At 46.1% G+C, this 25440-nt stretch overlaps 1 protein-coding gene across 2 annotated transcripts in view; it reads left to right on the top strand.

Annotated features, from left to right (window-relative positions):
• The first annotated feature begins 448 nt into the window (after positions 1-448).
• GRIN2B (glutamate ionotropic receptor NMDA type subunit 2B) overlaps positions 449-25440 on the top strand; it is a 475047-nt gene continuing 450055 nt past the window's right edge. Inside the window, exons 1-3 of one of the 2 annotated variants that reach the window (XM_058282823.2) lie at positions 449-618; positions 999-1232; positions 2225-2655. The gene's annotated coding sequence lies outside the window, so the exon portion shown is untranslated. Of the gene's footprint in view, positions 619-998; positions 1337-2224; positions 2656-25440 lie in introns of those variants that run through there. The other variant, XM_058282824.2, reaches the window with a different exon arrangement.

The following is a 25440-nucleotide window of genomic DNA, read 5'->3' as shown; positions in this document are numbered from 1 at the left end:
ATCCAAACGCCTCAAGCCCTCACTAGCACTCAGCAAAGCACACGTATGGTCTGTACTGTGTGATTTAGCCCTTAACTACACCTGCCTTGCTTTATCTCCTATTGTTTTCTGCCTTCGCCTCCTGCGCTCAATATAGATCTTAAGCTCCTTGAAGGCAAGAACCTGGCCTTAAATTTCGTCCAGCTTACCGGATGCACGCACGAAGCAAACGGTGAGTTCCTGAAAACACAGGCAGGGGCCTCGCATTTCAGCCCGCAGCTCCGCCTTGGAGACGCTTTCCGCAGCCCAGCGCGGCCGCCCACCGGGGGCGCGTCGCATTGCCCCCACCCCTCAGCCGGCCTTCCTCCTTGCTGTTCCCCCCTGTGGCCAGGAGGAGGCGCCGCGGACTCGGGTTAAGCTGGCTTTCCCCTTCCTACCCCACTTTCCCCAGCACATGACGTGGGAAGCTGCCTCCGCCAGAGTCTTAGCAATCGGAGCGAGGGGGTGAAGGGGTTTGGGGGTGGGGTGGGGTGGGGGGTGTGGAGAAAGGGGCCACGCACGCTCACACACACCCTGGGCCCCGAACCATCTCCCCCAGCTTCGTGGGTTTCTCCTCCCACCGAAGCCAGTGTGTGAGAGGTAGGTGTGTGTGTGCGTGTGGGTGGCAAGTTTTTTTTTTTGCTTTTTTTTTTTTTTGTAGTGTGAGACCCAAATCCAGACCGGGCAACCTGTGATCTCCGGGTGCCACCCCGCTCCCCGCGTCCCGGGTGATTAATACCCATTTTTCCGACTCTGGCCACCCCTCCTCCTCTTCCTCTCCGCCGCGGTGCGGTTGACTTCCCCCGCCGGCCCCCGCCCGCTGCCCCTCCCCCGGCTCGAGCAGCACCAGCTGGAATCTGGGCTCCTGCCTCTCCAACCACCTCCCCCCACCCCCAACTTTTTTTTTTTTTTTTTTGAGAAAGGAAGGTTCCCCTCCACCCGCTGTCAGCACCCATTTCCTTCGGCGTCTTCACCTCTAGGAAATCTCCGGGCTTTGCACGGTCGACGCGCTCCGCGGGGTGGTCCTGGATCGCCACCCCCTAGAAGTGCCGGCGTCCGGGTGCATTTCCTTGTGCTCTGCAAAGAAGAGTCGTGAACTTCACAGCCCGCGAGGCGGATTATTCACCGTGCTTTGCGGGAAAGGAAAAGCCTCAATCTCCGCCACTCGCCACCCCTCCCCGGAGACTCTGGCATCGCTAAGGCGCTCAGAGCCGGTGCGTAAATATTAGCTTTGGAGTCTTTCGTCTCAGTTGAGGGTTTGGGGGTGCCGGAGGATAAAGGGTCGAAGCGGTGGAACCGTTGGCCAACGTGGTATTAGGTAAAGCTCTTAAATCTAGCAGAAGCCAGGATTCGCTCATTGGGACGTGGGTTTTTTTTTTTTTTTTAATAAAAAGGATTTGGGGGTCGGGGGAAGGGATAAGGCTTTTTCCCCTGGTCTTTTCGTGGAGCGGGGGGCCGGGTGAACACCGCCGCCGAAGGAGAGGCTGGGCAGCGGTGCCCCGGGCCGGAGCCACGCGCCGCGACCATCAGTCCCACGGACACGTTGCAGGTGAAGCCCCGAGCGCTGCACATCAGCTCGGCGGTAGCGTGAGTGTGCGCGGGGGTGAGTGTGCGCGGAGGTGAGTGTGAGTGCGCTCGCGGGGGCGCGTGCGCGCCGGGGGCGCGTGTGAGAGCGTGTCAGTGTGCCCCTTCCAAGAAATGCCCAGTGTGCATCCCGTGCACAATCAGAACCCATTCAGTACCCGCCGGGGGTGGGAGGAGGCGCTGCTGCTGGAGCCAGCCAGCCAGACATGTCAGCAGCAATGCAGATGGGGCTGGGGGCCACACTCGCCGGCGAGTTAAGTGGGGATTGGGTTTCTGCGAGTGTGTGAGCGTGTGCTGCTGTAGCGTGCCTCCTCCCCTCCCTCCCTCTTCCTTCCCACCTTCCCTTCTGCGCCCGCTCGCTCGCTTCCTCTCCTCTTCCATTCAGGTTGGCTTTTCCACCTCTCTTCCATGCCTGTCCCAGGAATGGTAGAGCCAGACCTTTTCTGAATTATTTATAGACCGATGCCAGCTGTTTCAATTCCTCTCGCGTGCACTCTGTGGGAAATGCGGGGTTTTCTCCCCCGTTCCCTTAAAACAAATTGATAGCTTTTCCGGAATGCATTTTTCTCACCCTCCGGGGGACCCTGGAATCCAATCCTGATCGCTTCTCTCTCCCCCTTAGGAAGGGGACGCTTTGGGAATGACCACGCTCCACGGAGATTCGGAGCCCGCCCCCCGCTTCTGCACACACAGCCTCCTCCACTAAAGCTCCGAGAAGCAAAACCTGTAATTGCCAGAAGAATCACTTAAAAAATATTCCAGCCACTGACCTCACATGCCAACGGAATAATTACTATGGATTCTGCATTGTGAGCTGCTCTCCAGACCCCGAATTATCTTTAGATTGAATCCTCTTTTTGCTTTGAATTTGCATCTCTTCAAGACACAAGATTAGCACACAATTCACGCTCAATTGGATTTTAAACGTTCTTCCTTCCATTTATCCTTCGTCTTTCTTACGTGGATATGCAGGCGAGAAGAGGAGCCTGGACATTCCCAACATGCTCACTCCCTTAATCTGCCCGCCTAGAGGTTTGGCTTCTACAAACCAAGGTAGGGCAAATTCTGTTTTATCTTTTCTTCATCTGGGGTAGGGGTTCCTGGCTTATCCTGCTCATCAAGTCCCTCAGGTGGATCTTTTTTTTGGGGGGGGGGGGGAAGATAACAAGATATTAATGCTGTTTTGGGAATTCAAAAGGGGGAGGAATCCCCCATGTTATTTCTTTTCCTTGTCAAATAGGCTTTGGGTTTTTGAGGGGCAGTGGAGAGAGGTGTATGTAGGGGCAGAAGACGTTGGTTGGCATGGGCGAGTATATGTATGCAGACACGACCAGCAGACCTGTGTGATTTCAGTTAAATAGAATTTGACTCAGCCAGAGCGAAAGCTTGAATTTTTATGGGAATCTGGAAATCTTTTTCTTTCTCTCTCTTAAAATCCAGACTGGCTTTTTCCCCTTGCCATCTCAATGCCTCTCTCCCCATCTCTTGTCTCCACCTTCCTAGGCTTAACAGCCTTTCTATGCCCTTTAAAAAAAAATAAAAATAATGATTAAAATTATAGTAGTTGTTGCCCTGAAATCCACTTACTGCCTAAAGGCTTGATGCTGGGCCCAGAAATCCTGGGAGGCCTGTTGTAGAGGGGCAGGTATAGGTGGGAGATTGGGCTAGTCTACAGACACTTGGTTGAGGATGCTGCAGTTAGGAGGACTTAAATGTCAAGCTTGGGCAGAAGGAATTCTGTCAATATTCTGCTTCTAATTTGTATTTTTTTCATGTGCTATTATTTTTGAGCTGTAAATTTCTCCTTCTGTCTACACATCTATTTATACCCACACATCCTCCAGGCAAACTGTTACTTCCACACTCTTGCAAAATGGCTATCTTGCAGAGTTCTAAAATGCTGTGCATGTGGAAGGGGTGCAGAATTCGACACGTGAGTCTTTGTGTTAAACAAAGAGATGTGCCGTTGGCATGTGTTAGTCTTCTACCCTCAAAATAGAATTAAGATTTTAATTTTGCCCCTCTCATCAATTTCTATGATATGTGAAATGTGGTTAGGCGTCATTTTAATGTACTCCAAAAGAGAAATAGCAGGAGAAATGGGAAAGACTTAGCGAATGTCTCCTTAGCTAGTCACTCCTGCAATCCAAGACAACTCCTGAGGAAATCCTGCCATCTCTGGGCTAGAGGGCCATGCTCGTGGGCTGGCTGCTCTCCTCTGTGGTCCACTGACAACACATCCCCCAAACTCTTAGGCCCTCAAATGTAAGGATCCAGGTTGGGGGAAAGATCTTGAGACTCCTTAATGGCAATAATCTTTTAAAAAATTATTCCCTCCCCAAATCTTCTTTTGGAATTAAAAAAAAATGTTAATGGTGCTTTGAAACAATCCAAAATACTAAAAGGATGTGGGGGAAGGAGCAAAAGGTCCTCATCGCTCAAAATGACAGTAGATGGTAGTTCTCCATTGTCCAGACCGAATGGCTATAAACCAGATTCACCACCGCCCCTCCCAGGTTTTATTCCTTTGAGCTTTTATTGCTTAAACGCTAATCTGTAACCACCGTGTAATTAGAGTGAGAGGGTGGGATCCCGCTTTGAACCGTGTTCTCACAATCTCTACAAATAGCTGAGGTTGTCGTGTGTGCGCTCACCTTCGAGACACCTGAGTTGGTTCCCCATCTGCTTCTCCTTCAAGTGGGAGGATGAACTCTTCATTTTACTTCAAAATAGAGCAGGGGCATGGCTGAGAAAAGCAGCTCCATGTGCGATGATTTCATGTGTGCAGATGGGCAGAGAGGTGGGCACCCACAGGGCAGCAGGGGGCCCCGTTGGCGTCCCTGGTGCTGCGGATGGGGCCGTACACTTCGGAATGTCTCCTGGTGTTGAGGTGGACAGGAAGCCTCTTGACAGGGTCTCATTCACCTTGAATGCCAATGGGATTAAGCCAGGTTTCTGGCTGTCCCTAGTTGGCCCTATGGCTGGGCAAAGGAAATCAGGATAAGAGGGGAGATATTGAGGAAGAGGAGGAAATGGGGAGTAGGGAAGCTATAGAGAGAAAGGAGAAGCAACCAAAGAGGGCTTGTTGGGATCAAAGGAAGACTCACCACAGGTGGTCTGCACCTGCTTGACCTGCCAAGGCATTTTGGAGACCCTGGCGAAGCGGGTGCCTACCCCTGTGAGCCCTGAGGCTGAGACTTGGTGGTGGGCTGGGCTCTCTGGGGGCTACTGTTCTGTTTGCAGCACAAATTGCTGACTGGGTTCTGTTTTGTCTTCTCTCCTTCTGCCAGTGTGGGTTAGATAGGAAAGAAATGTGGCTGCTGGTGGGAGAAGGAGAAAATTTCAAGGGAGCCTCCTCCATGATGTGCAATTAAGAAGAAAAAAATTGGGAAATAAAGACATCCTTCCTAATCAAGGAGGTTAGACTGGTGATTTCAAGGGAAGCAGAACAACATGGTTCTTGTCTGTCTCTGTGCTTCAGGTGTAGCAGAGCATTTTGGAGCTGTGAACACTGAGCCACAGGCCAGCTTAGAGATGGGTGTGAAAGTGTGAGGAGAAGAGCAGGCTGTGCCACAGGATTGTCTAATTTTTTTCTCTTCCATTGGCTTCATCCCTAGGAAACCCATCTGTCCAAAGACTCTTGCTTTTCTACTGTATGTATGTAATTTATGGCAGGGTTGAATATAGGCAGAGAGAACTGGTAAAGAGGCCAAATGACAGGAAAGTAGGGGAAAGAGAAAAATTCCTCTAGTCATTATTTTGCACACCAAGCGCTTTTCTTTTCTGCTGAGAAGAGCGACTTTCCCTGGTGGAAAGATGAACAGCAGATACCTAGATTTTGTGCTCCTGCCTCACCTCCAGAAATATGACTCCAGAACCTTAACCATCTTCCTTGGCATTCACCAACGTGCCCTCAGCCTTGTGCAAGGAAGGCCATGGGCACCTGAGAGATGGCTCTTTAGAATGAAATTGGTTGGGTGGATGAGTGGGAGTTGACAGGGCGAAATACGACTGAGCTGATCCAGCCTTTGGCCCCATCATTACCTGGCCAAGCATTCTGCCAGCCCCTTCATGAATACCATGAACGTAGAGTGAAGAATTTCTTCCCGTATTTTCTTGTTCAAGAATCCAAAAATGAAGGTGACATGTCCACTGCAAATAATAGACTGAAGCAAAAAATTAGCTGGTATTTATCACCTGTGAAATATAGAAGGAGGCAGGAGAAGGGACAGATTGTCTATGAAGAAACCTTAGCCACCAACCCCCCTCTCGAAGAGAGGGAAGAGAAATAAACCGGAGTGGAACTCCCTATTCTAAAGGTCGGATGGCTGTTTGTCCAAACAATAGCCTTCTCTTCTTAATAATGAAAATTGGAGCTGACAAAATAATCGATGACCTGTAACTTGTCTTGGTCAGGAATGGATGACCTGCAAAAGTTAAGCTCGTTTTCCTCAGTGCCACCCTGCACCCTCCTGGAGAATTTGAGAGATGTCCTCCTTTGCGTAAACTACATTTTCAGTCTCTGGCACTGTGCATACAGCCAGATGCTAGTACCTTCTCTCTCTCTAAATAAATATAGATCATAAGAGTTACTGGTCTAATGAATTGTTCACATTTATTAAAGTGCATCTCCTCTTTGCAACCACAAGAAAACGTCTCCAGGGAGAGTAGATTAGTGGTTGAATTGATATTATCTTTCAGAAGGAGTCAGAAGACAGAAGAACAGAATGTAGCTGGGATGCAAGAGCAGGCATAGCTCAGAGGAGGGGTTTTTCTGAGGTTTTCCTGTGCCTGTTAGTGGTAAGTCTGTGGCTATTATACAAAAGCCATTTTATGGATGAGCACTGGGGGGGCTTGTGAACCAGAGAGGTGTGTTCACGGAACTTCTGGCTGTTTCGTTGATGCCCTCCTGTCACCTTTCTTCTGTCTTTTCATTCACTAGCACTTTCAACTGGGACTGGCAGAGAAGGAAAGTAGCACCTATGTTGTCCGCTCCTTCAAACTCTCCATGACTGCTTTGTTGCTTTGTCTTTGTGCTTCACCAGCACTTGCTCACACTGCTTAGCACATTTTATCCTAATTTTGTTTATATGCCCTATTTCCTCAAGGAGATTGTGAGCTGATTGAGGGCAGAGAGAAATGTTTTATTCATCTTGAAATCATTTGTACTTAGCATAGTGACTGGTATTTAATAGATAATCAAAATACATTCAGTATGTGGAGAGGAAGTGAAATATTAGTGAATGATGCTATTTGTTATTTGTTTTGGGGGGTATGGGAATGGAAGTTATGTTAGATGAGATCAAGAATGTCAGAACTGTATGAAACTTTAGAAAGCATCTACTCTGACTCAGCCAACAGATGAAGAAGCTGAGATCTGGAGAAATGATTTGCCTGTGGTTATGTAGCTGCTTAGTACTAGAACTTGGCCAATGCTTTGTATACCACACCATCGATTAAAGTGAAATGTGGGGGGGTTATCTTTGGATTTCAGGTGTTTACATTAGTGCTCCTTAAACACTTTGTATATAAGAATCACCTGGGGATCTTGCTAAAACGCACATTCTGATTCTCTAGATCTGGGGTGGGGTCATGCGCAATAAGTCTATCCCATCCCCACATCTAATTATAAACCCTAGTTAACTTAGGCAGTTCCATATATATTCTGTTTTTGGAATTTTTAGCATCTCTGCTTTGTTCTCAACAAAAGAAGAATCAGAAAGGAACCTATGTACTTCAGTTCACCCCTCTCCTCTCTTCTTTCACTCTTCCACTCATGTACATCTTTTGTCTCTTACCCTTTCCTCCTCTCTGGTCTTTCCTTCTGGTCCTTCTCCTAACCCTTTCTACTATTTTTACCTTTTTCTTTCCTTTGTGCATTCTCTTGCTTCTTAGTTTATCTCTATTTTAACATTCCTTAGTCTCTTTTCTTCCACATCATTCTTTTAACTTTATTTTTATGTCTTTTGATCTCCTCAATTGTTCAGCAAATATTTGTTGAGAACCGATATTTGGCAAACATTGTGCTGTGAAAAAGAATTGGCTCTGGTCTGTGCCTTCCAGTAGCTCATGATCTGGTGGAAAAGACAGTGTCAGGAGATGATCATAGACGTAGGTAAAATCTATCGAGAAGAGAAGCCTGGAAGAATGCAGAGAGTTTCAAGGAGGGGTTGCAATTTAAATTATGCCTTAAAGGCTAAATAGGCATTTTCAAGGGAAAGGCAGAGGACAGAGAGCATATAGACATAAAGGGCCATTCCTCCTGCTCTTTCTTATATCCCTTGGTGGCAGGGGGGGATGCGCGATAACACAGGAACATGCTGGCTATTGAGTAGGTATTTCAATGATGAGGCCAGGGAATAAAGGTAGGGTCTTCTTGAAAGGAAGCGAAGAGGCTCTAATTTCTGTTAGAGATTCCAGGGGCAATGTATCCCAGCCCTGTTTATTAGGCTTGCCTCTAAAATGAGTAAATGATACTGTTTTCATCTTAGACTACTGGATTGCAACTAACTTTATTGATGGCCATTGCAAAGAAAGGGACAGCTGTTAGCTGGTCTGTGTCCAAGGAGAGAGCTGGATCCCAGCCCAGGCCAAGATGCTCAGAGTGAAGGACCAGCCTATGCTGTGTGTTTCTAGCACAACGAGGTAGAGAGTTGCCATGCCATTCAGACACTAGCCCACTTTACTGGTGAAGGGAATATACTAGAATGGTAAAGGGAATTGCAGGCAAAAGAGGGACTGTTATTCTCATGGAATTCACAAAATGCTTTTTGATAGCCCCCTTAGGTTGACCTGTTATTTTGGAAGGTTTTACTCATGGGAGGCTAAGGTGTAGAGATGATGGAGAATCACCTTACTGCCTAAGGGAAGATGGGTTTGAAGTGGATGCATCTTTCTCTGTTCTCCCTCCTTCTCCCCTTCCCTCCCACCCAGTTTCACCATTTCTCTGCACCTTGTGGTTTATATTAATTTCATTTGAAGCTTGGGCTGAAAACTTTTTAAAGTTCCTTTACATATACATATGTCAAGTTTAAACTTCTCATTACGTCTCATATAGAGCGTCTCAGCTCAACTAGTTAGAATTTCTTAGGCAGTCAGATGTTGTTTCTCTTTGAAAGGAGGAACTTAGAAATGATGGCTGGATAGAAGCATTACATAGTTAGGGAGGTAACAAGAGAGTCTTAGACGAAAACGAAAACTTATATGACGACTTTAATCCTTTTTCCCAAGGCTAGCTGTACTCTGTGAAGATGTACCAACATTCTGAAGCAATCCTTCCTTCTAGCGGCCCTGCTGTGGTCACCCGATACCTCAGTGGCTTGTGTCTTTGGATTAGAGATAAGCATGTTCTGTGTCTATATGGAAACATATCATATGTATCCATATGCCTTAGGCTTGTGCATATATGAATGTTTGTTCAGTGACTTAGCTACCAATTCACTAGCCAAAAATAATCTTAGATGCATTAAATGTGTGTGTGTGCAGTTTAGGTACAATATTGCAGGTAGTTTGTGTGACATGGGATAATGGCATTCATGGTTCGTGCTGGCAGGCACCTGGATAGTCATCTGTCCTCCCAGCCAACCACCATTTTCAAACTGTGAAACCAGTTCTAAAGTTAGTCCCATGGTCTAAGGTCACATACATGTGACAGAGCCCCATCTTTTGGATCCTATTTCAGTGCTTTCCCCTCCCCTGGGCTGCCCACAAGTCATCTTGGAAAGTATGTCCTTATGTTAGCCAGCGGGGGGGCATTTGCTTGTTCATGTGTGTTCAGAGCTCAGGGTACTCCCTTTATGTGTTGGGAATCTTTAACAATCTTGGGTTTTGCAGGATGTCCTAAGTGATAATGGAGGACATGGTGGCCTTGGGAGCCAGAAGCTTCTATTTGGTTCTGCTCATGTTGCTTTGTTTTGTGATCATGGACAAGCCATTGACTCTGGGCCTCAATTTTTCTCATTTCCCTAACAGTGAAACTAGGCTAGAGCAGAGCTCCTTAACCAAAAATGTTAGAATCTCCTGCATAGCTTCAAAACAGCACAAAGCAAAAAGACCTAATCTGCCCCTGCTGTGTCCCCCTTCCCCAAGTAGAAGAAAAACTGGAAGTCCATGTCCAGGATTTACCCCAAACAGTTATATTGAAATCAGGGGGGAGTGGGTGTAGCTCAGTGGTTGAGTGCGTGCTTTGCATATACGGGGTCCAGGGTTCAATCCCCAGTACCTCCAAAAGAAAAATAAATAAATTGGAATCAGAATCTCTCAGAGAGGGACCGAGGCATCAGTCATTTAAAAAGTTCTCCAGGGGATTCGAATGTGCAGCCAGGTTTGAAAACCACTGGACTAGATAATTGTCAAGGCACCTATTAGCTCTAAGCATGATGTAATCCAGACATTTTAACAGGTAGTGTGAGACCCTATCGAGTTAAACTGTTAAAGGGGTTTTAGTTTCCTGAGTGCATCCTGGTTGACTGAAGAGCAGAGCTGTGCTTTATCCTGTTTCTGGGCTTGCTTGATGCCACACAGGCTTGGTGGTGAAAGTTAGGAAAGTTAGGGAGGAGGGTTTCCCTGACACCTTTGAAACAGGTGTGGCTGTGAGATAGGCCGAGCAGGCCTTGGTTCTGCCAACATCCTCTGTTCCACTTAGTCTTTACTGAGGGTGCCCTATTTCAGAGACAAAGCCTTATTTCACTCCTTTGTACCACTGTAAATATAGGAAAACTATTAATAAATGGGGCCGGATGAGCAGCCCCTGATTGACTGGTGAGGGATGGGAATGGTACAATTATCTTTGTGCTGGTTGGAAGTCACTAGCCATGTTGCCCTCCCTCTCAGTGCCTGAAGCAGAATATTAAAAGCACGAGGAGGAGGGAGAGGGTAGGAGGCATTAAGATGTCGTTCTCCTCTGACTGTAACTTTAATCACTGATTATTAGGCTGGCTTGGTTAATAGTTTTCCCACATCCTTCCTTTTTGTCTCCCTCCCTTCCCCATTTAAGAATAAATGCAAACCAAACTGTGCCTAGGTGAGGAAAAAAGCAGATTGGTTTATCTGTGCTCCTTTAAACAGGCAAACTGTAAAACAAGAAGAATATTAGGTCTTTTCTGGACACCTAAACAGAGGTGAGAGAAGAGAGGAGTGTAGTTTGAACTCTCAGCGGCATTTGGGATATGCAGATGTAGAAGGTTCTAAATATTTAGAAGAAAAACTGAATGTACCCATTGATCAGAATTTCCAAATATCTATTGGTTGGCCCTATGTAAACAAAACTTCCATGTCGTTTATACTGCAGACTTCGCCTTCGGATTTTTTTTTTTTTTTTTTTTACCATGCAGATCAGCTTCACCTATGAGTTCTGTGGAGCCAGATTTGATGTCTTCAGAGTTTATGGTTCTCCTTAGTGTCACCTTATTGGAGACTTCAGGATTATTTCTGGGCTTGAAGGGTAGTAGAGAAAATTCCAGCCCTTATCTTGTTCTGTTTCTTTCTGTATCCTTGTTTTTCCTTCAATTCATATGCGAAGGACTGAGGTGAAATTCTACCCTGGCCAAGTAGAGGTGCTTTGATTTGGAAGATCTTTCTTGGCCAGGAGAACGCTGATGACTCTAGATTTTTGAAGAAAGAAATACTGAATAGGTTTTCTTAGAGTCTGTATGTAGAGGGAAAAAAATCACTATTTGTCGATGGATTTGTCATTTTCCCATGAGAACAGGTTCATGCTTTTTATCATTGTTTGTCCCCAGTGCTTAGCAGGGTGCTCTGTGCCCATGTTCAGTGTCAGAACTATCAGAAGACACTGGTTATCTGTAAAGATGATGGTGGAAATGAATGTGCATAGAAAATAAAGTCGACACATTTATACCCTTTCTATTTTCCATTTCATTGCCTCCCAACCACCTCTTGATGCTTTTGGTGAGATGTACTAGAGCTGAAAGGACGAGTGTTTCTGTGGTGTCAGCTATCAGCAGAAGGAGGGAAAATATACCCATTCCTTCGTGCCTCAGTTCTTTGAGCTTCATTTCACACTATGTTCAATAAAGGCATTTCTTCAAAAAGCTTTCACTCATCCCTACTCATGCTGCTTTTCTTCCCTTCAAATTCTGTATACGCACTGCTTATTCCTCAGTGTCCATCACAAAGGCAGTTTCCTCCATGGCATCTTGCTTGATCTCCCTGGCTAGAAATGAATCCTTCCTCCCAAGTTGTTTGCTCACATGCTGTTTTTCTTTTCCTTCTGTTTGTAGCTCTTTCCATATGCTGGCCTTTGGGACACATCCCTTGAGGGTTCTTTCATCTATCATCCCCTAATCACCTTTGCTCTACTGTGCTGTGTTTTTTGGAATAAATGGAATCATGGTTACTCACCTCAACTCTCCTTTAGATTCTGTACCTGTTCACAAAGACGCTTTGATTCCAATGTAAAATTCAAGGTTGGCTCTGAAACTCAGGAATGATCATAGCTGGGAATCTACTTGGGTAATGAATGTGCATTTATGCAACTGAGACGGAGGTTAGGGAAGGAAGCAGAGGGTCTGGAATTAGGTAGCCAGAATTTTACATCATTTGAAAGATGAGCAATAGAGTGAAAATGCTAAGAATTATCACTGTCATTCCCAATCTGAGAGTTGCCCAAAAGGCATTGCCTTGCCTCTTTGTTTGAGACAACTTTTTGTTGAAATTGGGCCTTGGATTGGCAATAGATATTTGTGGTTTGCTAATTATATTCTAGGTTATGTTTGTATAGATTACCTCATCTAATCCTCACAACAAGGCTGACATTATTTTTCCTGTTTCCCACATGAACAAGGTGAGAATTAGAGAGTTCAGGGTCACACAGCTGTAAGCAGCAAGCTAGGATTCAGACAGGTCCTCTGATTCATAACCCCTGACTCTCTAAATATGTCAGAGCTGCCTCCATGTACAAGAAGGTAAAGATACATGCTGTATGCAGAGGAACCTCGAAATATACTTTGAACTTTTAATTAGTGGGACTTCCTTCTAGATCACTTCTCTTTGGATTGTGCTCTTGGCAAAACCCTAGGATTTTTTTAAAATGGAAAAATGGACCCTACAAAATAGCCAACTTCTGAACTTCAATTTAATTCAGTGTGGATGAAAGGTGAGAAATTTAAGGCACTGGAGATCAACTTCTTTATTTCATTGATGGCTAACTAAGACTTGGGCATCATCTCCTGGCCTAGGTACACCATACTGTAAATCCACTTCTCCTCTGACTTGGAGACTCTACTTTCTCTGAGAGGAAACAACCCATATTCACCACTCATCTACTCCTGGGCCTTTTCTTTTATTGGGTGCCTATTTCTTTAAAAAAAAAAAAACCAAACCTGTTCCTATACTATTGATTTGAGAAGAGACTAACAGTTAGAATGAGAGAACTGCAGTTAAGAATACTGCTTTAATGTTAGGTTTTATTAATAACAGGAATCATTATTCTTGTTATCTATGACTTTATATTTTACTTCAGTCTAAAAATGATTCAAGGGAGCTAGTTTTGTTTCAAATCTCTGAATCAACAATCGATGGGTCATTTTATCTAAAATAAATGTATCACAAAAGTTAAATTTCTTGTGCCTTTATTTTTCTAAGAGAGAATGTGTCTCTGGTTGCCGCATTGAGGCCTGTTGCCTTGGCTTTACCACATGCACATTTTTTTTTTGATCTTTATTTTTTTAATATTACATTAAAAAAATATGAGGTCCCCATATATCCCCATCCCCCTCATCCCACTCCTCCCCCCATAGCAACAATCTCATCCAACAATCTCATTCATTGCGTTTGGTGAATACATCTCTGAGCACCACTGCACCTCGTGGTCAGTGGTCCACATCATAGCCCACACTCTCCCACAGTCCACCCAGTGGGCCATGGGAGGACATACAATGTCCAGTAACTGTCCCTGCAGTCACATGCACATTTTTAAACCACCTTTCGGTAATTGAAAGCAAGGTGGAACTGTGGAAGGAGCCAGGAGATCAGGCCCCATTTCTCTCCACCCCTGGCTCTATGTGATTAAGGCAAAATTCTACTCCCTCACTGAACTTGCTTCCTCATCTATAAAATGAAGTCTTTCTAGGGAGCAATTAATTATTCTGTTGTAGAGTAAATGAGGAATGTAAAAAATCCCCTCAAATCATAAGTTTAATGTACATACATACAATATTATATTAGTGACCACTCCATCATGCTCAAAATAATAGGCCCTCAATACATTCTATCGCCTTTGGTGCAGTACATCCACTCTCAGTGACGAGAGGATAAAAAATATCTGTTTTATGGGGAGGAGAGGCAGCCAGTAACAAAGCAACTGCTATTCGAAACACAGAGCGGCACCTAGAAACTGGGGCCAGTGTTTTAATATTTGGTCTACGGTCTCCTCGGGTTCTCTTTGGCTAGAAAACTAGATAAATACTTGTCAAAAAGAGAGTGAGATGAAGCTTTCTAGCTTTATGTATGGGACAGTTTTTCCCAGCTTTATCTTTTATCTCTACATGATCCAAGAAGAGTAGTAGGGGATGAGATGGTGACAGGAGCTGAGAGAGAAGATAATGAGAAAGGCTGTTTCACACTCCAAACCTCAGCGTGACTCAGCGTGGGCTCTCACCCTGTCTGCAGGGCGCTCCCACCTGCCTTGAGCAGGCTCACGCCTGACCAGCCTCAAGCTGCAGCTCAGGGAAACGCTGCTCCAAGCTGGTCCCATAGCCTGGGATCTCCGCCTTCTTCCTGCCCCAACCCTATCCCACCCCCAGAATGAAAATGGCTGTTGTGCGTTTCTTCATCACTCCCCCCCCCCACTATGATGTGGCTTTCTTGAGGGCAGAAACATCTACCTTCCTGTCCTCCCGTGGCATGTCTGCTGGCACGTCGTGGCCATTTAATAATAGCTGCTGAGCTGACACGAGCACTGACAGTGTGCCAGGCCCTGTGTGCAGTGCTTTTCATGCCTTAATTAATTGAACCCCCATAACCCCCTGGGAGGGATGTACAGTTGTTCTCTGCCCTGGTTAGATGAGGCTGCGAGGAACAAAGGGGTTAAAAACTTGCTTAGCTTAAGCGGCAGGGATTTGAAGCCGGCCTTCTGGTTTGCACCCACATTTTTATACCCCGTGCTCCACAGCTTCAGAAACAGTGGTTATGGCCGACTTGAACGGTCAGAGACTTAGAAGAAACATATTGCGTGTCCGGTTCCGTAGAATGAGGATGGTGAAGGGAGGAGAAGAGAGTGTGTGGCGGAATTTGAAGGGTGGTTAGGATCTGGATTTGCATATTTCTGGACCTTGTTCTTCTGAGGTGCTTATCTGGAAACACATGGAAATGTACTTAGCGCACTTCCAGTTGAACTGTGCAGAGGGTGAGGTGGGATGTACTTGCGGTACTTGTACCTCAGTTGTCTGCGGTCATCTTTGGGTTTCTGAAATTTTCCTGGCTGCCTTCTCCAGTGGTACTTCAGGGGTATCATGGGGCCCACTGGCCTGCGTCCCACCTTTTCCTAATGCAGTATAACGTGGTGGCAGGTGCAGAAAGAAGTGGTTGAGCGCTACGATGCAGGAGTCAGATGGCCAGGTGTTCTGGCCCTTATTAGTTTAGACATAGGTACGTGTCTTCACTTTTCTGTGTCCCTAGATTCCTTCTCTATAAAATGGGCTATTAATAATCCTGGCCCTTTAGGGTTATTGTGAGAATTAAGTAAGTTATTTTATTTTAAGCAGTACTTGTGCGGTGTAAACATTTAATATGTATTAATTACTATGTCTGTCCCTGGTCCCACCCAGTAGCTCCTCACGCCAAAATGGCTTAGGAGTGGGGGTGGGGAAGGTGGGGAGGGAGGCACAGTTGCCCCATGTATGGGCTGGCAGTTGTTTCTGACTTAGAGGCCTCCAGATCAAGAATGACATCAACTTCTTTGAGTAGCTCATCAAATCATTGCTGGCAGGGAAAGAGAAAATGACCGAGAGGTGAAATGTTTCTAGAATATTTAGAGAACAATAATTCTTAGGATAAAAAAACCACAGAAGATACACACAAAGAGGAACCAATTAGTAGGGGATTGAAAGGTTGGAGTGAGCCCTGGGCAAAGTGACCATCAGCTGATCGAACACAGGATGAAATGGAGAGCTCTAAGGAAGCCAGCCAAAAAAATGAATACATTTTAAGAAAGAAAGGAAGGTTTTCAATGAAAGAAGGTTACAAACTGAAATGGTTATAAGAATATCAATCACCTGCATTTCTGGAGTGTTTTATAGTTTACCAAGGGCTTTCTCATCAGTTTCCTTCCTAATACATTATTATTTGGTCTTCCCAAGGACTCACCAGGAGAAATTCTGGGTGGGAACAATTATTCCCATTTTACGGATGAAGCAAATGATGTACACAGTGCTCTAGTGATTGCCCAAAATTGAGCAATCCAGAAGAAAGAGCTAGAACTCAAGCCCAGGTTTTCTGATTTCCAAGTCCAGGGCTCTTTCTGCACTACCTCTGCCTTGAGATAGCTGGTTATCTTGGATGAGAAAACTTGGAGGAAGCCTCACTAGATGAAAAAAGCTTACAGAGAAAAGTGACTTAGGTGGGTAGGCCAACAAATTCAGAAACAGTAAGAGTTGTGAAAACTGAAAAGGCAAGGTATAGGGTTTAAGGATCATTATTTTTTTGTTTCTATATTTTTCCATTTTTTTATCAGAGCCATGATAGGTTTACAAAACCATGCAGAAAATATAGTCTTTATGTTTTTTCATTTTAGAATGTTTTTTACTTGTTGCTAACATACAGTCATGCACACATGCATACGCGTGTGTGTGTTTGTGTGTATATAAAATCCAGATTCTACGGTGGGTTAGGAGAACAAAAAACCAAGTTAAAATTGGAGAGGATTTTAAAACATTAATTAGGGAGACTGTAATAAACAACCTCAGGTCTTAGTGACGGATTCTAAAATGCTTTTAACAAAGAAATGATTATTGCAGGACCAAAGATTGCTATTTGAGAAAATTGCAGAGGACTGGAAAGATATCTGAGGGCCAGCTTATAAACTTATTTTAAGAAGAGATGTGCCTAGAAATTATAAACTCTTCAGCATAAATGTTAAACTGGAAAAATAGCAAACCTAATAATTACCAACATCTTGAAGAGACCAGCACCTAGGAAGCATTAAAATGGCTAGTAAAGAACAAATCCTATTAGAGCTGTAGATCTGGGAGGATAGGCTGGTCAGATTGTAGGGAATGGATATATGTAGCTAAGGAAAAGTAAGGAAAGCTGAAGATGTGGCCTCGCAGGAGATTCTGCCCTTTAAAAGGGGGAAATGAAGTATGTAAATAGCTGGTGCTCAAAATGGAGTGCTGGGTAGTGCAAGGGCCATGCTGTGGGCATGTGATTGGGTCTCACTGCGGGGAGCTTGGATCCAGCATCTATCAACATTCTCAACGAGGATGAGGACACTGAAGTACAGTGCCTGTTTCACAGGCCTGACGGGAATAGGGGTGGGGGCCGCGCCCCAGGGCGAGACTGAGTAGATGTCCTCCCACGGTCTGCTTTGCAGCTGTGGTGCACAAGGACAGCCCATTCTGCGCTCCCTCCCCCTGCAACCCCAGCTCTATCTTTGCGACTATTCCCATTCCCACCCTCACCTCCCACTCGCACTTATATTTGATCAGTGATTCTCAAACTGTATGCTATATACTCTGGATCCTCTTTCCAGAAAAGTCTGCTTTTATGCGACGCCCAAAGGTCAACACAAAACACAAAGTTGGCTTAGGATCCCCGAAGCCCATCCCTGGATACAGGTGAAGAAACCTCTCTCCATACCGTGCATCTAAGGCACACCCTGGAAGATGTTCCTCTAGCTATTTGTCTTGGAAGGAGGAATAGTGTGGCAGAGATTTCCTTGAGACCCTGACTTCATTGTTCTGCCAGGATGAAGCAGTCTCATCTATTCATTTAAAGAATGTTGGGGAAAACTTTTTGCCAAGCACTGGACCCTGGGAGAGGGTGAAGTGCTGGCCTCCAAGAGCTGAGACCTGGGAGATGAATGCTGGAGAAGTGGGCAGGAGCGAAGGTGTCCTCCAGGTGATGTAAACCAAGTGATGTATGCCCACCCACCACCTGGCCCAGACATGCACCAGGCAGCCCTCGCCGGAGTGAGGCATGCGAGCACTGGGGAAGGGTTTTTGTAATCAAGGCTGGAATGAATTAAGGTTTCTCATAGGATCCCCCTATCAGAAAGTTGACACTCAGTGGAGGTTAAACTTTGTGGATTCTCTTTACTCATTTCTCACAGTGGGAGCCTTGTCTCTAATTTTTAGGCTCATACTGCTGTGACTTTTGAACCAAGGCAAACCTAGATTTTGCATAGTTTGGAAGTAAAGACTGAAGCCGTATCACCTCTGTCTGGGGAAGTGGCCCAAGTAAATAAAGAGCCAGGTCTATGATGTCAAAGGAACTTGAGTTCAGAATCCTGGATTTGCCACTTGCCACCAAGTGACCTTGGGTGAGTTGTTGGCCCTCCACTTTCCTATTTTGTAAAATGCAGGTTGCGTGAAGGTTAGATAAGGTAAAGTACGAAAAGTGCCTGGAACTTAGCTCCCTTACCTCTCCAGTCCGTATGCTATGAGTAATGCTGGCAATTTCTCAGTAGAACAGAAAGAAGAAATGGTGATGGTCCACGCTGGCCTCTTCCATCCTCTTCTCTTTCTCCCACACGAATGCCCCACCCAGCCTTTTCTGCAACGATTCTCCACTCTGGCTTTAGTACAAAGAAGAAAAGAAATATGGAGGCCGGATATGTTGTTTCCGCTTATAGTGGGGACAGCGGGAAGTATATGAAAATCCTGTGGCCTGGAATGACCTCAGGGAACTGGGAGTGTTTTGAAATAAGTCCTGGAATTATGTCTAAGGGGGCAATCCAGGGAGACTGGGGCGGGGGGGGGTGGTGAGACCCTGGACTTATTGGAGAGAATTTCAATAGCAAGGAAAGGAGGAGCAAATAAAGGAGAGACTGATGAAAAGAAAGAGAGGAAGGTGCTGAATCCAGGGCATCATCTTCAGTGGAGTTCTTTGGGTGCTCTTCTACTTTGGCCATTGAATGGGAGAAAACCGGTGGGGGGGGAGGGGCAGAAGGAAGAGGAAGAGGGGGAAGGGAAGGATGGAGGGAAGGAGGGAAGGGAGCGAGGGCTGGTGGGCTGCAGGGAGGTTTCTGCCTGTTAACATCAGGGAGTGGGACTGGGGCAGACAGAGCCCCTCGGTATTCCCCAGTGCTGCCGCCCCTTCCCCTCCGCCCTCCCCTTCCCAGCCTGGACTCAACGAGAGTCATCAGCAGTTTTGGCACACTTTTCTGGGAGAGTCAGAAAGCGACAGCTGCTCTGCCACCCTGGAAGTTCTGTCTGGACTCCGGGGAGCTTTTGTGACCTATTTGTGGAGGTCAGCCAGCCTGCCTGCCTGCCAGCCCCTCCCAGGACTCGCTTGGGTGTGACAGTCACCGCGATGACCCTGGCCTCTGCCTGCCCGCTGCTTGGTGCCTGACACTGGCTCTGTGCACATCTCTTTGTCTTACTCTTTTCTCTAAATGGTGGCAAACAGACATTTTGGGGAAGGAAGTGAGCATTATGAGTCTAGCGAATCAAGCAATCAAACAGAATTTTGTTTTTTTCCCCCCTGGTTTTAGGTTGTTTGTGACATGGTGACTACCAGTAGCATAGGCAAGTCATGGTTGCTTTTATACAAAATGAATGCAGTTTGCTAAAATCTGGCAGAGTTTAGAAACTGCAGGCAGGTGGAAATCCTGGTCTTGGTGAAATGTTTCCGTTTCCAGGAGAAGCGATGGTTCGTACTTAAAGCACTGGGTCCTCATCTCCTTTTGTTATCAGAATCAGTAGTGCGAACGAGCTGGTTGTGGAGGCAAAACGAACTCTCTCTGCTCCCGCCTGGTTCCTTGGCTGGAGCCCAGACGGAGCCGGAGGACGGAGCAGCTGCCAAGTGTAGCCGCGCGCCCTGCCGTGTGCAAGAGCCAGCTCCTCACGTGTGTGTGTGTGACTGTGTGTGTGAGAGAATGTGATAATATGAATGAGAAAAAGAATGAGAAACCCTTTTACTGCAGAGCATGAGAAGCCTTAGAGAGTGCTTGTCAATGCACAGATTCTTGGGCCAGTAAATGCTTTCCAGGTAGTTCTAATACACAGCCAGGTTTGAGAACTACGATGCCAGACCCTTCCCCCAGCTTTCCCCACCCTGCTCCTTTGTCTAGTGTTAAGAGTTTTGCTTTGCTTCAAACAGTGCTGCTTGCAACGTCCACTTTAAGGGAGGAAGACGGTCCCCAATTTCTTGAAACTCCTAGCCATTCCTGTCTGCCATTCCAGGGACCCATGTTTCTGGAACACATAGTGGATTGATGAAATAAATGCTCTTAACCTGTAATTTTCTGCACACAGCTACTCATGCTGTGGAAATAACCATTCTTAAATTTTTCATTGTGAGTGGATTGTTCAGTTTGCCCAGAGGGAAAGAACTTACTCTAATTTTAATAAAACAAGTGTGTATTTAGTTATTCAGTCAAAATGGTTGATGTGTTTGCTCTTTATTCCATTTTCAGTCATATTCTCTAAATAGACACCAGGGCAATTTTTAAAATGTTGGCATCAAGGGTTCTTGCACATTTCCACTGCCCACCAACCCTACAAAAATGCCCTCTCCAGGTATCATATTGACGTGCCACCCAGACTGCGAGCAATGGTCCTCCCTTGGTTTTGGTGTCTTTCTTACCCCCTTCCCCTGATATTGAGTTTCTCCTTCCTGGGGATTTCAGCTTTGCTTCCCCCACCTTGGCTTGCCCACATGGAATCCCCTTGTTGCTTCCTTCTCCTGCCTACTCTGCCACTTTGCCTCATCACACTCTAATTCCATGTCTCCGTTACTGACCCATCAACCTGCAGCTGTATCTGCTTTTTCCTCTCTGCTACTCATTCTACTAAGGGCAGATGAAGAAAGTTCCAGAAATGAGCTCACCTCGCCCACTTCAGAGTCCTGCCTTCCAGAACCCCATCGCCCCTGAAAGATAGGGCTGGCTAGCTTTGGTTCACGCATCCCAGGATCACAGCCCTCCCCAGCTCCTAAAACATCACCTCTGAGCATCTTTCCCCCAGACTCCTGCTCACAGTTGCTGGTATCATCACACGCCACTGAGAACATCAACGCTCCCTGACGTATCTGTCCACAAGTATTCATGTTCATCTTTTGCTTGCTGGATGCTTCAGAGAGCCTTTGCTCCATCTTTCCAACAAATGCCTCTGTTGCTAGCCCAGTCCAGGTCTTTATGAGCATTTGTTATCATACTTGCCCCCTCACCTTTCCCGACATCATGAAATTCTTTCTTCCCACTGTTCCATCACAGCTGCTTTAAATGTCACCCTAAAACCTTTATTTCTCCAGAATAAAAATCATTATCTTCCCGGCCCTCGCCCTCGCCCTCTTCCTGAGTTCTCTGTTTCTTGGATAGGACCAGCACCCACCCAGCCCTTCAAGCCTAGCACATCCCCCAATAGCCCATCCCCACACCCCATGGACCTTATGGGATCTGTTTCAAAGTGCTCTCACACCCGAGTTCCCTTCCCACAGAAGAGTGGTAGAGCCCTGTGGTAAGGAGCCTGGGCCCGGGAGCCCAGCTGCCTGAAGCGGCCAGGACCTAGTGGTGGGAACTTTGAAAAATTATGTGACCTCTCAGAGTCTCAGATGCCTCATTGAGATCATGGGCATAACAATAGTACAGCTGCTTAGAAATCTTTCCAGCATTGCATGAATTAATTCCCTACAAAGTCCTTAGAACAATGCCCGGCACACTGTAAGTGTTCAGCAAGTAAACGCTAGCTATTATTTTTACCTCTACATCAATGGTGATCGGCTGGGGGTGATTTTTGCCTCTCGGGGACATTTGGCAAAGTTTGACAAGATGTATGAGTGTCATGACGCTGGGAGAGGTGGGCTACTGGCATCTAGAGGTGAGGGATGCTGCTAAACCTCCCACAGTGCACAGGACCGTGCCCCCAACCCCCCAACATAGCATTATCTGGTCAACAGTACTGAGCTTGCAAAATCTGCTCTACGTCTTGGCCCTCGTCACTGCCACCATTTCCTCAAGACTTCATCTGCTTCCCTTTTCAATTTCCCTCAGTGCGCCACTCCTTTTAAGGCTCATTTTCTCATATGGTTTCAGTTACAAACTGATTTTGGATGGTTCTGAAGTCTGTATTTCCAGCATCGTGATTATGTCTCCAGTGGTTTACAGAAAACTCTCCCTTGCATATTCTCCTGATATTGGAAAATGTTAAAGAAAAAAAGAAAGGATCTGGTGTCCCCCCCTACTTCTCCATTCAAATGCCTGCCCTTTTCCAGCACTTCCTTCATTGCCAATGGCACCGGTTCCCACTGGCTTGCTCCCAGAAATCCCCCAGTCTACACCAATTTCTGCCAGTTCTTTCTCTGCACTGTTTCCTTTGATCCTCATTTCCATTTCCATGGCTACTGCTTAGCTCAGGACTCTAGCTGGCTTCCCTGCATCTCCTCCTCAAAGCCATCCTCCACACAGCTGCTCGAATTGTCTTCATTAACTACTGTTTTCCTCTGCTCAAGAATCCACAGTGGCTCTCCATTACCGCTTATTAGCAAAAGGAAATTCCCCCAAAGCCCTTTGTTGCCAGACCTCTCTCTCTGCAGGCCCCTGCCTTTGTGTTTCTCCCCTGCTTGGACTCCGGGCACTCACCTGGCACTCACCTGTGTGAGGTTTCCTTGCAGAATCCTTGCACTGGTTTCGGCACCTTGGCACTTATATAATTTCACTCCCTGGATAGACTTTTCCTTTTCTGCCAAACGGTGTCTGTCACCTCTTTCAAATCCTGGCTCAATTTTGAAGTCCCCTGGGAAACCTTCCTGAATAACCCAACAGATTCTCCTTGTTTGATTACTCAATATCTGTTTTTTACCTTAAGTACTAATTATTAGACTTAGCCTACATTAATTTATGCCTGCTGATATGTATGAAGAATCCCTAAGTAATTTAAAATTTCCAAATATGTATGTTTCATTTCCCCATCTTTTTTGACTAGTACTTCTTTTTTAAATTTTTGAAAAAAAATCTATTTTCCATGGCCCAAATAATGTGTTCTGAATATAGCAGGACCTCAGTAAATGATGTCTCTGTGACTGTCTTTTTTTTTTCTCCCTCAAAGCCAAGGAGGAATTCCATAGGCATATTTTATGTCTGATGTTAAAATAACCTGCTCTTCTCTTTGTGGTTGTGTTGATGGTGGGTGGGGGAGAAGGAGGAGGAAGTAGAACTGGGTTTGCTAAACCCAGGCAACAAAAGGGCTCTCCTGAAGAGGCTGCCAGCAGGAACAAAGACAAACCTGTGCCATATCCTGGGCACTGGCTAAAGGAGATCTTCAAAGGCATAAAGGAAAGAAGCAGGAATCTTAAAATAGAGGTGGGCTCCAGATGCCTCAACTTAAGAGAGTAACATCTAGCTTTTGTTTAGCATTTTTTGCAGCAAACAGGACAACTTCAAATATATTATCTTGTTGGATAGATGAGGGTGATGATATTATTACATTAAGCAGCTAAAAAAAAACTAAGGCAACTTGCCCTGGGCTTTAGGACTAGTGGGACTCCAGACCTCCTGCTCTGCCCATTGCAGCCCGTTGTATTGTTGCATGATCTTACACAAATCAGGTAAGGTTTGGGGCTCACCTGTCTAGTTCAATGCTCTTATTTTGCAGATTGGGCTGTTAAGTGGTTCCCTGATGGCATTAGAATCCATTATTAGTAAAGCACACTTAGAACTCCTAATTAGTGCTCTTTTTATTTTATTGCAAACACTACATTTTATTCCTAATCCAAGGTGCAAATACTCTTCGTCCTAACCTTGAGACCAGGGCTGCCCTACAGAACTTTCTGTGATGATGAAAATGTTCTTTGTCTTTGCTATCCAATAGAAAAAAGAAATGACTAGTGAGACTAGAGAATGAAACTTTAAATTTGGTTTAAGTTATTTCAAATTTAAGCAGTCACGTGGCTGGTGGCTTCCACATTGGACAGCAGGGCCGACTCTGGCCTCTAGTTTCTATTCATACTTGTCAGAGTTAGTAATCTGCCTAATCTGGGTTTTTGCCTCATCCTGCTTCCCTTTTCCAGTAAACTCTGAGGAACCTGAATGTGGGGAGCTGGTGGGAGACTTGGCAGCTGCAGAGCCTGGGTCCTCCGTAAAAGAGAGAGGGTGCTGAGCAGGAACGCTTCGGAGCCTGCCACTGTCCTGTAGAGTCGGCAGTGGATGGGGAGCGTTGGCGGAGAAAAAACTTCCAGCTCCAGGTCTCCTCCCTCCCAGCGGTTCAGGAGCTCACCACTCACGCCTGTTGGGGCCTCGGCCTCTTCTTACAAAAGACAGGCTGTGGGAGGGTGTGGGAGCCTGGCTGTGGGAGCTGCTGAACTGCTTCTCCCAGGTTGCTTCGAGGAGGCTCTGATGCCCCACGTCCCTGTCCCCCGTTGTAGCAGTCTGTCAGTCTTCTCCTTGTGGCCCAGGGAAGGTTATCAATGGGAGGCCAATGAATTCATTTAGGGCTCTTCGGTTTCCACGGAGAAACACCTCAGAAGTACCCTGTATTGGAAACCTCTCTCCATCTCTCGTGTGTTTGTGTCAGGGTGTGTACACACACTCACAGACATATGAGCGATGTGTGCTCCAAGCTGCCGTGGGTTCCACTCTTCCCGGAGCTTGCACTGCTGCAGAGTTCCTGTGTGGACTGGGCTCAGAGCCCAGGTGGAGTCTGCATGGCAACCATGTTTCAGTGGAAGCATCTGAATATGGCAAATCCCCAAGCCAAGAGCTAATGAAAGCCATAGGCTGGGAAGCGAATGTGGCTCAACTGATGGAGCATCCTTCTACCCTACAGAGGGTCCAGGGTTCAATCCCCACGGCCTCCTGACCCGTGTGGTGAGCTGGCCCATGCGCAGTTCTGCTGCCATGCGCAAGGAGTGCCCTGCCATGCAGGGGTGTCCCCGTGTAGGGGTGCCCCACATGCAAGGTGTGCGCCCCACAAGGAGAGCCGCCCCATGTGAAAAAGTACAGCCTGCCCAGGAGTGGCGCTGCACATTCGGAGAGCTAACGCAGCAAGATGATGCAACAAAAAGAAATGCAGATTTCCAGTGCTGCCTGACAAGTGGATGCAGAAGAACACACAGTGAGTGGACACAAAGAACAGACAATGGGGGGAAGGGGAGAGAAATAAATAAAATAAATCTTAAAAAAAAATAAGCCATAGGTTGATGGTATGGCCTGACCCTCTCTTTGCCTGTTTTTTTTTCCCTCCTTTCTTGCTCACATATTCTGCTGAACTTGAATTTTAATCTAATTCATTATTTATGCCTAAAGGAGAAAAATACTGAATTCTCTTTTAACCTGTGGGACACAAGGCATTGGGAGTGCTCACACTAGATGCATTGTCTGTTTACCCATGGAAATGAAGGCTAGAGGAGGAAAGAAGTTTCCTTGGAAATTCTGAGTCTTTAATTATAGCACTAGAGGGAAGATTCTGAACTCTGAGTCCAGAGAAATTGTGGACCAAGATAGCCTTGAAATGAATTGTTGAAGGGACATGGATGCTACCCGTCCATAAAAAACTGTATCCTTTTCTCTGTGCTTCCATGGACGTTTACACGGGAGTGGACGTTGGGCTCCTCTGCCCCTGCTGGGCTTGCTGGACAACCCTCAGGAGAGATTCTGGGTTTCCTCCTCATGTCGCAGCTCGTTGCCGGGCAGACAGATGTAGAGCGGCGCAGGGCACCGGGGCC

This window comes from Dasypus novemcinctus, chromosome 20, assembly GCF_030445035.2.
Source record: "Dasypus novemcinctus isolate mDasNov1 chromosome 20, mDasNov1.1.hap2, whole genome shotgun sequence".
NCBI lineage: Eukaryota > Metazoa > Chordata > Mammalia > Cingulata > Dasypodidae > Dasypus > Dasypus novemcinctus.
This window is presented reverse-complemented; position numbering and strand designations above follow the sequence as displayed.